Genomic DNA, 12922 nt, shown 5'->3' on the forward strand with positions numbered 1-12922 from the left:
TACCTCCCTTACTTCTCCAGCCTTATTGTTTACCACTCTTCTTTCACTCTGAATTCAGCCATGCAGGAATAGTTAATGTTCCTCTTATGTGTTATATTTTGATTCTAAAGAAGCTTCCTTGTTTCTATTAAAGGTTCTATTAGGTGTCCATATTATGTGTATCTGAATCACCTTGTGCTTATGGTATGGTACTGCAGGTGCTTGTTACATTAGTCAGGGTTGGTCAGGAAAATGGACACCATTGCAAGTATTTCAAGAAGGAGATTCAACATAGGAAATTAAGTGCTTACAAATCAATTGGAAGAACTGGAAGAAAGAATGTCAAGGAAGCCACTACTAGATATCAGGTTCTATTCTAGCTTCCAGTAATCTAGAAGTTGCTGCTTGCTCCCACTACACCGTTCTAGCCCTTCTCCCAGGTCAGGAAACAGGAAGGCACTATTGAATATGGCCACAATTGCTGTGCAGCATTGAGGTAAGTTACTTCTGTGGAAACGCCTACAGACTGCTACTAAATTTAAACATGTTAAGGCCCAGTTGTCTGCCTGCTGCTGCAGAGAAAAGGTAGTGTGGCTTCTGCTTCTCTTCTGCCTTACAGATGTCAAGTTATGGTTCACACTGGCAGAACCTAAGCTGGACCTTGAACCCTTCTGGCAAGGGAATCTGGGAAATGTAGTTCCCAGTCTTCCAGTCCCTGCAATTCAGGGGAGAGTAAAGAAGAGGGTGAAAATGGTGCCAAATTCCAATATTCACTACGACCATTCTTTTATCTGATAGCCCATCAAAACTGAGCTCTGTGACAGTAAGGATTCTGTGTTGCCCTATTATTTCCCCTCAGGACCCTTCCAAGTGCCTGGCCCAATGAGTCTTGATGTAATGAAAGAATAATGAGGCCTTTATATCTCACAGATATACTAGGAACGTTATTGTTTATAAAATGAAAGTTAATTACAGTCCAGATTCTGTCATAAGAATATAAAGCTCTCTAGTATTTTCTGTTATATTGATAGCTTAAGGCACTGCTATGCACATTGTGCAAAGTCTCTAACTGAATGACTGCATTTAATCCTTAAAATAGCTCTATGAAGTAGATTCTATGATTATCTCAATTTTATAGGCGGGGATATTAAGCCTCAGAGATGAAGTTGTTTACCCAAGGTCACAAAGTTTCTAAATGGATAAGCTGTGTTAGAAACCCAGCGATGTCTTATTCCAAAGTCCATGATCCATTCTCCACTACACTATTTCCAGCTCAGAGAAGTGGAAGAACTTGCTCTGCTGGCATTTCAGGGGGCTGTGGGATACCTTCATGACCTTTTGACTCTGAAGCCAGTGCTCCTGAATCTTGCATGGCATCAATTTCAATAGCTTCTCTCTTGTAGAACAAAAAGACTTCCATAGTTTTGTTTTTTTCAAAAAGGACCAAGCATACATAGCAATTGCTCTCTTAGTAGCATAAAGTGATTACAACCCCATTTAAAGAGTTGCCAGATAAAATATGGGATGCTTAGTTCAATTTGAATTTCAGATAAACAGCGAATATCTTTTCAGTATAAGTATGTCCCAAATATTGCCTGGAGCATACTTATACCACAAATTTAACTTGTTTATTTGAAATTCAAATTTTACTGGCTGCCCTGTATTTTTATTTGAGATATCTAGAAACCCTACTTCTTTAGAAGCCATGTTAATGTATGTAACCCATTCCGTTCACTTGGACATTGCAGCTTGCATAGCACTTTCACCCCATTTACTTAGTTCATACATATAACAAACTTATGAGAAATGAATTATTCATTCCATAACTGAGGACAGTGGGCTCAGAAGAGTTAAGAAATTGGCCCATGATCATAGAGCTCATGAGTGGTAGAGCTGGAGTTGAAATCTAAGTGCATCTCACTCCTTGTCTTGTTCTCTCTCCCTGATCACCGTTCAAAACCCATCTCAGGCATCACCTTTGGTAAACCTACCCAGACTTCTCCCAACCCAAAGGTGAATTCGTTGCTCCTTTTTTATGTTGGCAAGGGCATTTGCAGAGGTCATTATTATGGGATGTGGCACATTGCTCTGTGATTGTTTTTATGTTGTTCTCTCTGCCAGAACTGAACTTCTTTGAGTAGTGTGGTAGGCAGAATAATGCCCCCCAAAAGATATTCACATCCTAATCACTGGAAACTGTGACTATGTTACCTCACATGGCTAAAGGGACTTTGTAGATGTGATTAAGGGTAAGGGCCTTACAATAGAAGAATGATCCTTGACTATCCTGATGGGCCCAATCTAATCACATGCATCCTTAAAATCAAAGACTCCTTCATGACTATGGTCAGAGGCCAGTGAGGATGGTGAAGAAGGGTCAGAGGGATGCAGCTTTATGGGCCTTGAATATGAATAAAGTAGGCCCTGAGCCAAGAAATGCAAACTGCCTCTAGAAGCTGGAAAAGGCATGAACACTGATTTTCCCCTAGAGCCACCAGAAGGAAACATAGCTCTGTTGGCATGTCACCTTGATTTTAGCCTAGTGAGACTCATTTCAGAATACTCACTTCCACAACTTAAGAAATGTGTGTTGTTTTAAGCTACTAAGTTTATGGTAATTCATTAACAGGAGTAATCAGAAACGAAAAGAGGTAGGTACCATCTCTTAGTCACTGCTGTATTTCCTATAACTAGCAAAGTACCAAGCAGGCTCATAATAGGTACTAAGAAATTGTTTGCTTGCTTGAATAGATGAAAATTATAGAACATTGCTTCATGATCTGAGCATATGAAGAAAGAGCCAGTCAACTAAGGTATGGGGAAGGAAAAGGCTCTCTACTCATCTTCTTCCCTGAACTAATGAGAATAAACTATCTATATTTCTTGGCCCAGTGAGTCATGATCATAAATACAGAAAAAGGGGAAAAATAAGTGATGATTCCCAAGGGAGCCTTTATATCTTCTTAGCTATGAATGTGATTCTGAAGGGAGTCCTCACCCATAGTGGCCACAATGATAAAAATAGCTACGATTTCTTTGACTACTATTGTGATAGTAATTCAACTTTGGTGTGCATTAGAATAACCTGGGACACTTGCTTAGCTGCATTTTCCTGGGTCTAACCTCTAGAGATTCTGGTTCAGCAGGTTGGAGATAGAAGCCAGGTGATCCTGTGGACTGTACTGCACCGAACCAACAACTGTAAAAAGAATTCCTCAGAGGAGTTCATGTGGCACCTTCAAACCAGAAAAAATATAAAGAAGGAAATTTCTCTCTCTCTGTCTCTTTTTTTTTTTTTAGTTAGCCTAAAGAAGTTGATCTTTAACCAACCCCTGGAAATACAGGGTAACAGTTATGGAAAAATGTTCCCAACTGATCGTTTTAATATGGGTACCTTTTTTGCTGCTCAAAAATGTAGCACATGCTAAAACTCAAAAGAAATTTGAAAACCCAGAAAGATGCAAAGAAGAAAATGACAATTTCTCATAATTTCATTGCCTGAAGATACGCTATGGCTAACATTTTGATTTATTACCATCTATGCTTTGACTATGTGTGTAAATAGCTATTTGAGATCATACTGTATATGCAATTTAATATCATGCTTTTTCAAAAAACTCAACGTTGTAGGATATATCTGTTTCTCTATGGCCAACTTATTGTAATGAGATTGTTTTTGTTAAATTATTTTCCTTTAAGAGAACTGGGAGAGTCAGAAATCCTAAGAGTCCAAAAAATATCTTCATGCTCAAAGTCTCTGCATATTATTCTCGAAGAGAAGCAATTAGATCTGCCTGGAGTGTCAGAGGTGTTGAGTCACCTGCAGCTGCTGACTGCTAATCAATTTTGAGGAAACTTGCCCTTTGGTGCCCCACATGTCAGGCTGTGCAGTGGCTCCTTTATTTACAGTGGCATGCAAGTGGGCAATGCCATGTTTAAAGACTAATGTGCATTCCAGGCTTGCAGTCCTCAAATGATTGCAAAGCTTTGTTGGAAAAGACAGAATTCTAGAATGTTATGACCATAAATCATATTGTTGAAAATTGTCTTTCTCTAAAAGTTTATGGTTGTGGTGCAGTGCCATTTTTCTTCTGGACTTGAATTTGACTGAATTCTACTTGTCATCACCGAGAAATACTTTATTTTCATTTTCAATTCAGTCATAAATTGCTGAAAATATTCTCGAGGTAAATTAAGTAGTAATAGTACAACTGAGTCTTAGCACTGATAAAATATTCACTATATATTAAATATACATGGGGGTACTTTGAAAAAAAGGGTGATTGCATTAAAAATTGTCCACATTGCATCCATCTGGATGCCAATTTGAAATCTTATGTGATTTCCCTAGTCTTTTGGGTCTATTGCTGAAGGAGAAAAAACCCACTTTCATTAGCCTCTTATGCTAATAAAAACAAGCTAGAGACATGAGACCAAATCAAGAAGGCCAAGTTCTTCATCCTCTAAGCACCCTTTTGTGTAAACACACTGGAAGTGGTCATTGCATCTGATGCAGTCCACTTTGTGGCGCTTGCAGAAGCCTTAGTGCAGGTTACTTCATTCACTTTTCCAACCTGATAACTTATTTTACATTGCACAAGCAAAGGCTTCGTTTTCCTATGGCCAATAGACCCAGAAAACTATGTTGTTTATGGAAGATTTCAATCAAAGGCAAGTGATATTAACAATCTTAAATACATTTGAGGTCTCTTACTAAGTTTTTAATATAGTAGTATTAAAACACAGAGGCCATTGCAGAATTCCTAAGGAATTGATATGAGAGATATTACATTAAGACATCTGTAAATGATCAATAAACTGTACGGATTAATTGGATTTTACACTAAGAATGCTGTGTAAAATAAGGCAAAGAGCACTGGAAATATGAGGAATGCTTTCTAGTTCTCTGACACTAATAAGTTGTGTTAGCTCGAGTGAGTCACTTTACTTGCCTGTGTTGGAAAGAAAAATGATAGAAAAATAATAATATATATTGTGTACAAGGTCAAATAGTTCATTTGATAGTGCATTTAAAATAAACAATCTGAGAAAATACAGGCTTGCACCAAAAATCAGAACCAAAAACATAATGGCAATGAAAAAAATAAGTCAATTTAACCCCGACTGGTGTCTATAAGATATGAGAAAAAACTAACATCTGGTCATTTGCATAGTTTTGATCACAGAAAACAAAATATGGTTTGCAGCGCTCCACTGGAAGAAAGCCAACTAGCATGCAGGTGATCATTCAGGAAGGACTGCAGTGGACTCCCAAACAAGGTGGCTTTAGGATGCCCAACTGTGACATTATTGGTAGTGTCATGGCATAATGGCAAAAGGAAGAGTCCATATAAGTCTAATTTGGTTTAAGAGAGTGGCATTGTGGGACAGTCCTGAATGTGAGACAGCCCTAATTGCCTGGGAACCTGGGTGGAGTCGAAAGTAAAAGGACAAGGACCAGAAGGTTGTTGCATAACTCTGTGTGAGACCTTCAGAGGTACTTTAGACCTGTATCTTTCCCACTGACTCTGGTCATGTCTGTGTGGTTGATAAATCATGTGCTTTTGTAGTCACTTGGCCTTACCTGGTCAACTGGTCAACCTGGCTTTGCAAAGGATACCGTGAACAGGGAAAAGGTAGCAATATGCTCTCTGAGCACCCTTCCTTTATGATTTGACCTGAGATTGGTGCAATATAGGTGGTGCTTTCACTCAAAGGCTTTGAAGTAATGCAGACCTTGGTTTGAGTCCTGGTTCCACTATTGATGAACGGTATGACCCTGAACAAATTTGCTAAGCCCTCTGAGCCTCAGTTTCCTCTTCTGTAAAATAAGGATAAAGATGGGTTCTACATCCTATAATTATTATACAGGAGAAGATTAGCAATTTGTCTAGGTTCACAAAACTAGACATAGTTGAGCCAGGGCTGGCTGACTTCATGCCTGTGTTCACACAAGTGACCTAAGATTGCAAAGCTATTTGGCAATGAAATTGGATGTGGCAGATACTGCCAGACTACTTAAAATATGTTCTCCTTGACTTCCTTACCAAAGAATCATTTTTTCCCTCAGAGTAGAAATGTGGCCAGCTAAAATTTCAACTTCCTGAATTTCCTGGAGCTTTGGTTATGTATGTGACACAGCTCTGTCCAATGTAATGTAATCAGGAATATACTGGGTAGGGTTTCCAATAAAGCTGTTATCCTGATAAAAGGGGCCAGACTCTGCTGAAATGCACCCTTCTTTAAGCTTAGCCATGGAAATAATACCTAGAGGTGGAATAGCTATCTTTGTAACCATCTTGATACTAGAAAGAAAAAAAAAAGCCACATGCTAAATATGCCAGAAGTCAGAGATGAAAGCTGGAATGAGCCTTTGTGGAGAAGCTGTAACAGCCCTGGAGGATGAATTTCCAGACTTAGTTGCATTAGAAAAAAATCAGTGTTTGCTTAAGTCACTATAGTTTGGTTTCTGTTATACACAGATAAGCCCAATTCTAACTGATATATTAGGATTCAAACCTCCAGAAACTTATTCAGCACATATTTTCTGGTAGATCCCTAGAGACAAAGCTCTGCTCATACTGTCTTTCATCTTGTTTATTCGTAATAGTTACCATGCCCTTGGTCTTAACCATCAGCTTCTCAGGGACAAAGTGCTTGGAACCCAGGATAATAAGCAGTCAACACCTATGATTTAAGGACTGGGAAATTGGGTCCTAGAGAGAGGATATTTAGTGGTGGAGCAGAGGCCAGTGCTGAGGATTTTTGACGTTCAGTCTTGTGCTCTTACCATTAGCACTGTATAAGACAGACCAGGCTGGGGTTTTCCGCTGGCTAATGCTCCCCCCCAAAAAGTACTGGTCATCAGCGGTGGATGTAAGAGCTTGGGCAACAAAAGAAATATTTTCATAGTTTATCATTTTGCTCTGAACATTCTTGTTACTTGCCTGTGTAGGCAAGGCATAAGCCTGGTTTCTCATGTGCAAAGTGGGCATAATATAAATGCCTATGTCATAGAATTATTAATAGGATCCAAGGAGTTAATGTATGTAAAGGTCTTAGACCAGTGACTGGAGTATAATACGTGTAAAATAAGTTCAGCTCTAACGGATATTATTTTTAACTGAAATATGAACCTTTTCAATTTGTTCTCCTAGGAATCTTCAAAATGATGAAAGCAAAGGTTCTGTAGTAGGATAGATGTGAGTTCTAGACAGATTTGTCACCTATCATTTGTGTGACATTGGGAAAAGCACTGAGACACTCCAAACCTTGATTTCCTCCTCTGTGAGAGAGGGTATCTCACTGAGTTGTGAGGATTAACTGTGATACTTTATGTAAGGATACAACACAGTGTAGACATTCCCTGAAACATAACTATTGTGATTGCTTTTATTTAGAGCCTTTCTTCTAAGATACCTTAGGTTTTTCTTTCTTTTTTTTTTTCTTCTTTTCCATCAATCTCTGAGCTTGGGCTGCATGACCATCACCTTCAGAAACTTGGTGTAGCCCATTCTTCTGTTAGCTGCTTTTTAAAATCTCTTGATAATTTTTCCCTTGTGTGATGGTTAAATTTTACATGGGTTTGGGTTTTGGTGCCCAGCTGATGGGTCAAATACTAGTCTAGTCTAGGTGTTACTGTGAAGGTAATTTGAGGTGTGATTGATGGTAAATATTAATCACTTGACTTTAAGGAGATTATCCTCAATGATGTAGCTGGACCTCATTCAATTGGCTGAAGGCCTTAAGAGCAAAAACTGAGGCTTCCTAGAGACAAGAGTTCTGCCTTAAGACTGTAACATAGGGAAAAAAAGACTGTAACATGGAAATCCTGCCTGAGTTTCCAGCCTGCTGGACTACCCTATGGGGTTTAGACCCAAGACTGCAACGTCAAGTCTTGCATGAGTTTCCAGCCTACCAACCTGCAATAGAGGTTTTGGGCTTGCCAGTCTCCACCACCAAATGCATGAACCAATTCCTTAATGCAAATCTCTAAATACATAATATGATCTCATGTGATATAATACAGTTGACCCTTGAACAACATGGGTTTGAACTGCACAGGTCCACTTATATGTGGATTTTTTTCAATAGTAAATTCTGCATAATTTGTAGTTGGCTGAATATGTGGATACAGAGGAAGCGTGGATACAGAGGGCCAACTCTAAGTTATACGGGGATTTCAGATTTTTGACTGAGTGGAAGGTTGATGCCTCTAATCCCTCTGTGTTGTTCTGGGGTCAACTGTATAGTGTATCTTTTTGGTTCTGTTTCTCTGGAGTATCCTTACTGATACACCTTGTTTCTTGTACAAAATTGGATCTTAGACAATAAAATAGATCTTCTTTGGTTATTTTAGAAATTCTATTGAGGGACTTCCCTGGCAGTCCAGTGGTTAAGACTTTGCCTTCCAATGCGGGGGTGAGGGTGGGTTCGATCCCTGGTCAGGGAACTAAGATCCCACATGCCTCGTGGCCAAAAAAAAAAAAAAAAAACCCAAAACCCAAAACAGAAGCAATATTGTAACAAATTCAATAAAGACCTTAAAAATGGTCCACATCAAAAAAAATCTTTGAAAGAAAAAAGAAGTTCTATTGAGAGTCTCATCTTCTGACTAAATGGAGATGAGTAGCACTAGAAGACAGCTGGCTGATGTACTTGTGTTTCTGTTTTTGTTTTCTTTTTGAAAACTAGCCCTTCATTCTCCTTTTCCAGTCAATTGACTATTCCCTACAGCCTTTCACTTCAAATTTACCACTCATCTCCACACACCTCCTGGGAATTTCCACTTCACTAGCACTCTCTTTTCTTTCCCATTTCTCCTTGTGGCTGTCTCGTCATACCACTCATTAATCATGGAAATCATTTTGCAAATCAGGCTGGGAGGAACCTCATGGCCATGGGATACAGCACAGGGAAAGCCAGTGTATGAGCTTTACACCAAGCTCTTTGCACCACGTATTATTTGCACCACAGATCTTCTTATCCTCTGGACAATTTTTAGGAAACTAGAGTTTTGTTAACAATCTTCAGTAATGTGGGGAGCTTGAAAGGATTCTGTGGAGGGCTCCTGGGATCCCTAGGACCTGACTAAAGCATGCCTGGCTCCTCCTTACCACAGAAGCTGGTATCTGCCCTGTTCTGGACAAAGTGCTTGATTGCTTACCCATGGATATTGGTGTCCTAAGAAATCTTCATCTACTTCAGCAGGCACAGCTCAGGGAGGCCAATTAATTAGTCTTCCAGCTGATAGATTGATGCATTGCCACTGTTTAACAAAGCACAAATTAGCATGTTGTGTCTGATGGCCTGGTCATCTCTCACTATTGACTCTAATTTGCCAGAGTAGAAGGAACATAAGAAACCTGGGAAGAGTGGTGACAAGGGACTTCTGAATGCTGAAAAAGCATTTATTGAACACTGATTATGTGCCAGGTTAAGTGTGTCACTCATGTTACCTCATTTAAGACTCATAGAAACCCTGTGAGGTAGATTTTAGTATTATCCCAAGTTTACGAATAAGGAAATAGGCTCAGAGAGGTTGAATTACTTTCCTAAAGACATACAGCTCTTTAGTGGTAGGGATGGCAGGAAAAATGAGGCAATAGTAATAGTTACGTCTGGCCCTGGCACACTTAGCGGATTGAATTTCTGCTGATCCAGTGACTTTTCCTATGTCCTCTTATCATCCACTTCCCTCTACTTCTCTAGTCTCCCACACAACAGGAAGCCTTTCTCTATTGTCATGATAATGAATTATACTCTGCTGATCCCTCATTCTTTTGTGTCAATCCCATCTGTTAAGGAGTGGAATCATATCATAGTGATTGCAAGATGTGTACCTTTGCAACCTACCTGCAGCGTGGAGGGCAGAATTCATCATAATGAAGGCATGAAAAAGACTTGTTTCGTTCCTTGGCTGCAATTAGCTGACGAAGCTTAAGACCTTTGAAGTCCAACTTCTTTGATCCCAGCTGCTCTGTAGCTGATCCTGCCAGGCTGCTTTGAAGTGAAGAAATCTACAGTTCCCTATTTGTAGGATATGGGAAGTGCTAGAAGGGCATGTGGAATTTATGGGCCCAGTTAAGTGGCTGCTGCTAGAATCCAGGTGTGACATTTCATGAGAGTTTGAACTAGGGTGGGGAAATGAACGTGACAATAAAGGTGGGGGGGGAATATGGTAGGTTCGAAGTTGTTAAAACCCACAGGATGTGGAAACCTTTTCAAAATGGGAGGTGAGGAAGAGGGAACATTTTAAGATGAATCATTAACTTCTGATTTTTGAGAATTTTAGATAATGGTGTCCTCCACAGATGGAAGACACAGTAACAGGAGCAGAGGCAGAGGGTTCAGTTCCATCTTATAAGATTCTCATGACAACCCATGGTAGGAAGGGAATCCAGGCACAGGGAACAAAAAAGCTGAAGAGACAAAAATCAACAAGGCCTGTCTACACAACAGCAAATGGATGGGTGTAATTGAAGTGCAGGATGCACACTGAAGGAGAGATTGAGATGAAGTTTAAAAGGTAGGGAGGTACTAGATCAATAAGGGCTTTTAAGACCATGTTGAGGGGTTTTGCTTTTATCTTTAGGGGAAATGGAAAATTAAATACAGGTTTTAAGCAGGGAAGTGACTTGATTATAAAGATTTCATTTTAGAAAAATATCTCTACAGTGCAGAGGGTGGCATGGGAGTAGGGTAATGGCGTAACAGGGGAAACTGTTGAAATAGCCCAACTGAGAGTTGATGGTGGTTGGGACTAGAATAGTAGCGATTGAGGTTGAGAAAACTGGATAGAATGAGAGATATTTTAAAGGTGGAATGGGCAAGACTTGCTGGTGACTTAGATGTAGAGGAGAGGTAAAGTGGGGAATCAGGTATAACTACTAGGTTCTGGCTAGGCAACTAGGTTGATGTTAGTGCCATTTAATAAGATGGGAGCCACGTTAGTAAGAATTGGTTTACAGTACATTTGTGTCATTACTATCTTCTTGTTCCCTTTGTTAGGAGTTTCATTTGATCTCTGCCTTTTCCTCACTGATTACAGCCAACCATTGATCCTTCTCTGCTCTAAGTCCCCAGAGAATTATCATCTGACTATGGTATACCAAATTTGGGTAGGCTCTACCAACCATTTGGGGCACTGGAGAGGTGTGTGCTTTGGGGATCATGGACATTTGATTCCTTCTTTTCCATCCAGTTATGACTATGGAGGAGAGAGCTAGAACTTGGGGTTAGAGAGAGCATCTATCCATAGGCCTAGGATGATCTGACTCAAGTAGAGATAATTCTTGGTTTGCTCTGATAATGCCCTTTACCACCATTCTCAAAAACCCAGCCAACCTCTGTATTTTTCTTTCCTATATCTATACAATACACTTCCTTCCAAAACACACACATACACCTATCATACTCTATTACCTCCATTCTTATTTTTCCTTACTTTCCAGAATGTGTCCTTCACTCTGCGATCCCTGGGTCTTTGCTAAAGTTCTCCTTTAGCAAGAGTACCACCACTCTCCCCACTTCCACGTATTGAATTCTATCCATCCTTTCCACACGAACTTTGATCATAGTTGCTCTAAGAATCCTTGCAGTTTTCCCCATCAAAATTAATCTTTATTCTATAGTAATTTGTTTACATATCTCTTGGAGCACTTATCTCAATGTTCTCAGTCATTTGTGTGTGGGCTATGTAGTCTCATAGTTTGGGACCTAATAGAGGACAACAGCCAAGTCAAACATATCTGTGCATTTGAGAACTAGCCCTTTGATACATCCATGATTGGCATTCAATCAAATAGTGTGAAATTTAAATGACTATCTCCCAAATGACAGTAAAAGCACATATTAAGTGTTCACTATTCTTTTTATTAAGTGAAATTTCACTTTTATCCTTATCATCCTGGAAAATTTATTATTTTATTTTCTCACTCAATATATTATTGCCCTGGAAAATGGCAAATGCAGTGCATTGACTTTTTCCCTTGGAGGAGGCTACTTTGTGCTATAGTAAATACTGATGAGTGTAAATATCTGTAATAAACAAGGATAAATGGTACTACTTGGAATCAAGTCCACAACTTTGGTTGTCTAAAGTCAGCAACAGGAAAAAGGATATGGCAGGGAATAAAACTATATGTGCTCTTCATCTAACACACTTAATCCCTCTCAGAGTCTCTATTTTTCCTACTTAACAACAATTAAACAACACAGGAAAGTGTGTGTGTGTGTGTGTGTGTGTGTGTGTGATGTTGGCACAAGGCTTAGACTAGAATGCTAAGTTCCCCGTTGCCATTAACATGCTATTTTAATCTTATTCATGGAAAGTAGGGTTCTGCGTCTTGTCTCACTTCAGTATCTGCTTTGTGACATTAACAATTCCAATAACGTTGACTCTCTGAGGCAAACTTATTTAACATTTTATAATCATATCTTGCAGTTGGTGTCTTCTCATATCCATTCACTTTCTGAGTTGCCAATAAATACTAAATGCCTAGGAGTAAGGACATGTCAAAATCTGTTTGGAATGTAAATAGCACAAACATAGTGATGTCAACTTGACGTAATGCACTAGCTATGATTGCCCCTCATTTTTCAACAAATTCAAATATTTGTTTCTTCTCACTCTCTTATTTTGGTAGCATCCCATATCAAGGTTTAAAAACATCTAAGAGTGCTGGGTAGGAGGACTGGATTACTTTGAGAAGCCCATCCAAATAAGAATCCACTTTCCTTACCCATGACGAGCTGGTGAATACAGGTAGTTCACATTCATGTGGAAGGAAAAGGCTCATTGAACTTTATTTCACATGGCCTCCCTGCTCCATGTGTGAAGTGATTTAATACCCCTGCAGCAGGCAAACAACGACAGCATCTTCAGTTGTTACAAACTGATCATCCAACAGATTTTGATAAATCACTATAACCTATGTGTCAT

This window comes from Mesoplodon mirus (genome assembly GCF_964341445.2).
Source record: "Mesoplodon mirus genome assembly, chromosome: X".
Taxonomy (NCBI): domain Eukaryota; kingdom Metazoa; phylum Chordata; class Mammalia; order Artiodactyla; family Ziphiidae; genus Mesoplodon; species Mesoplodon mirus.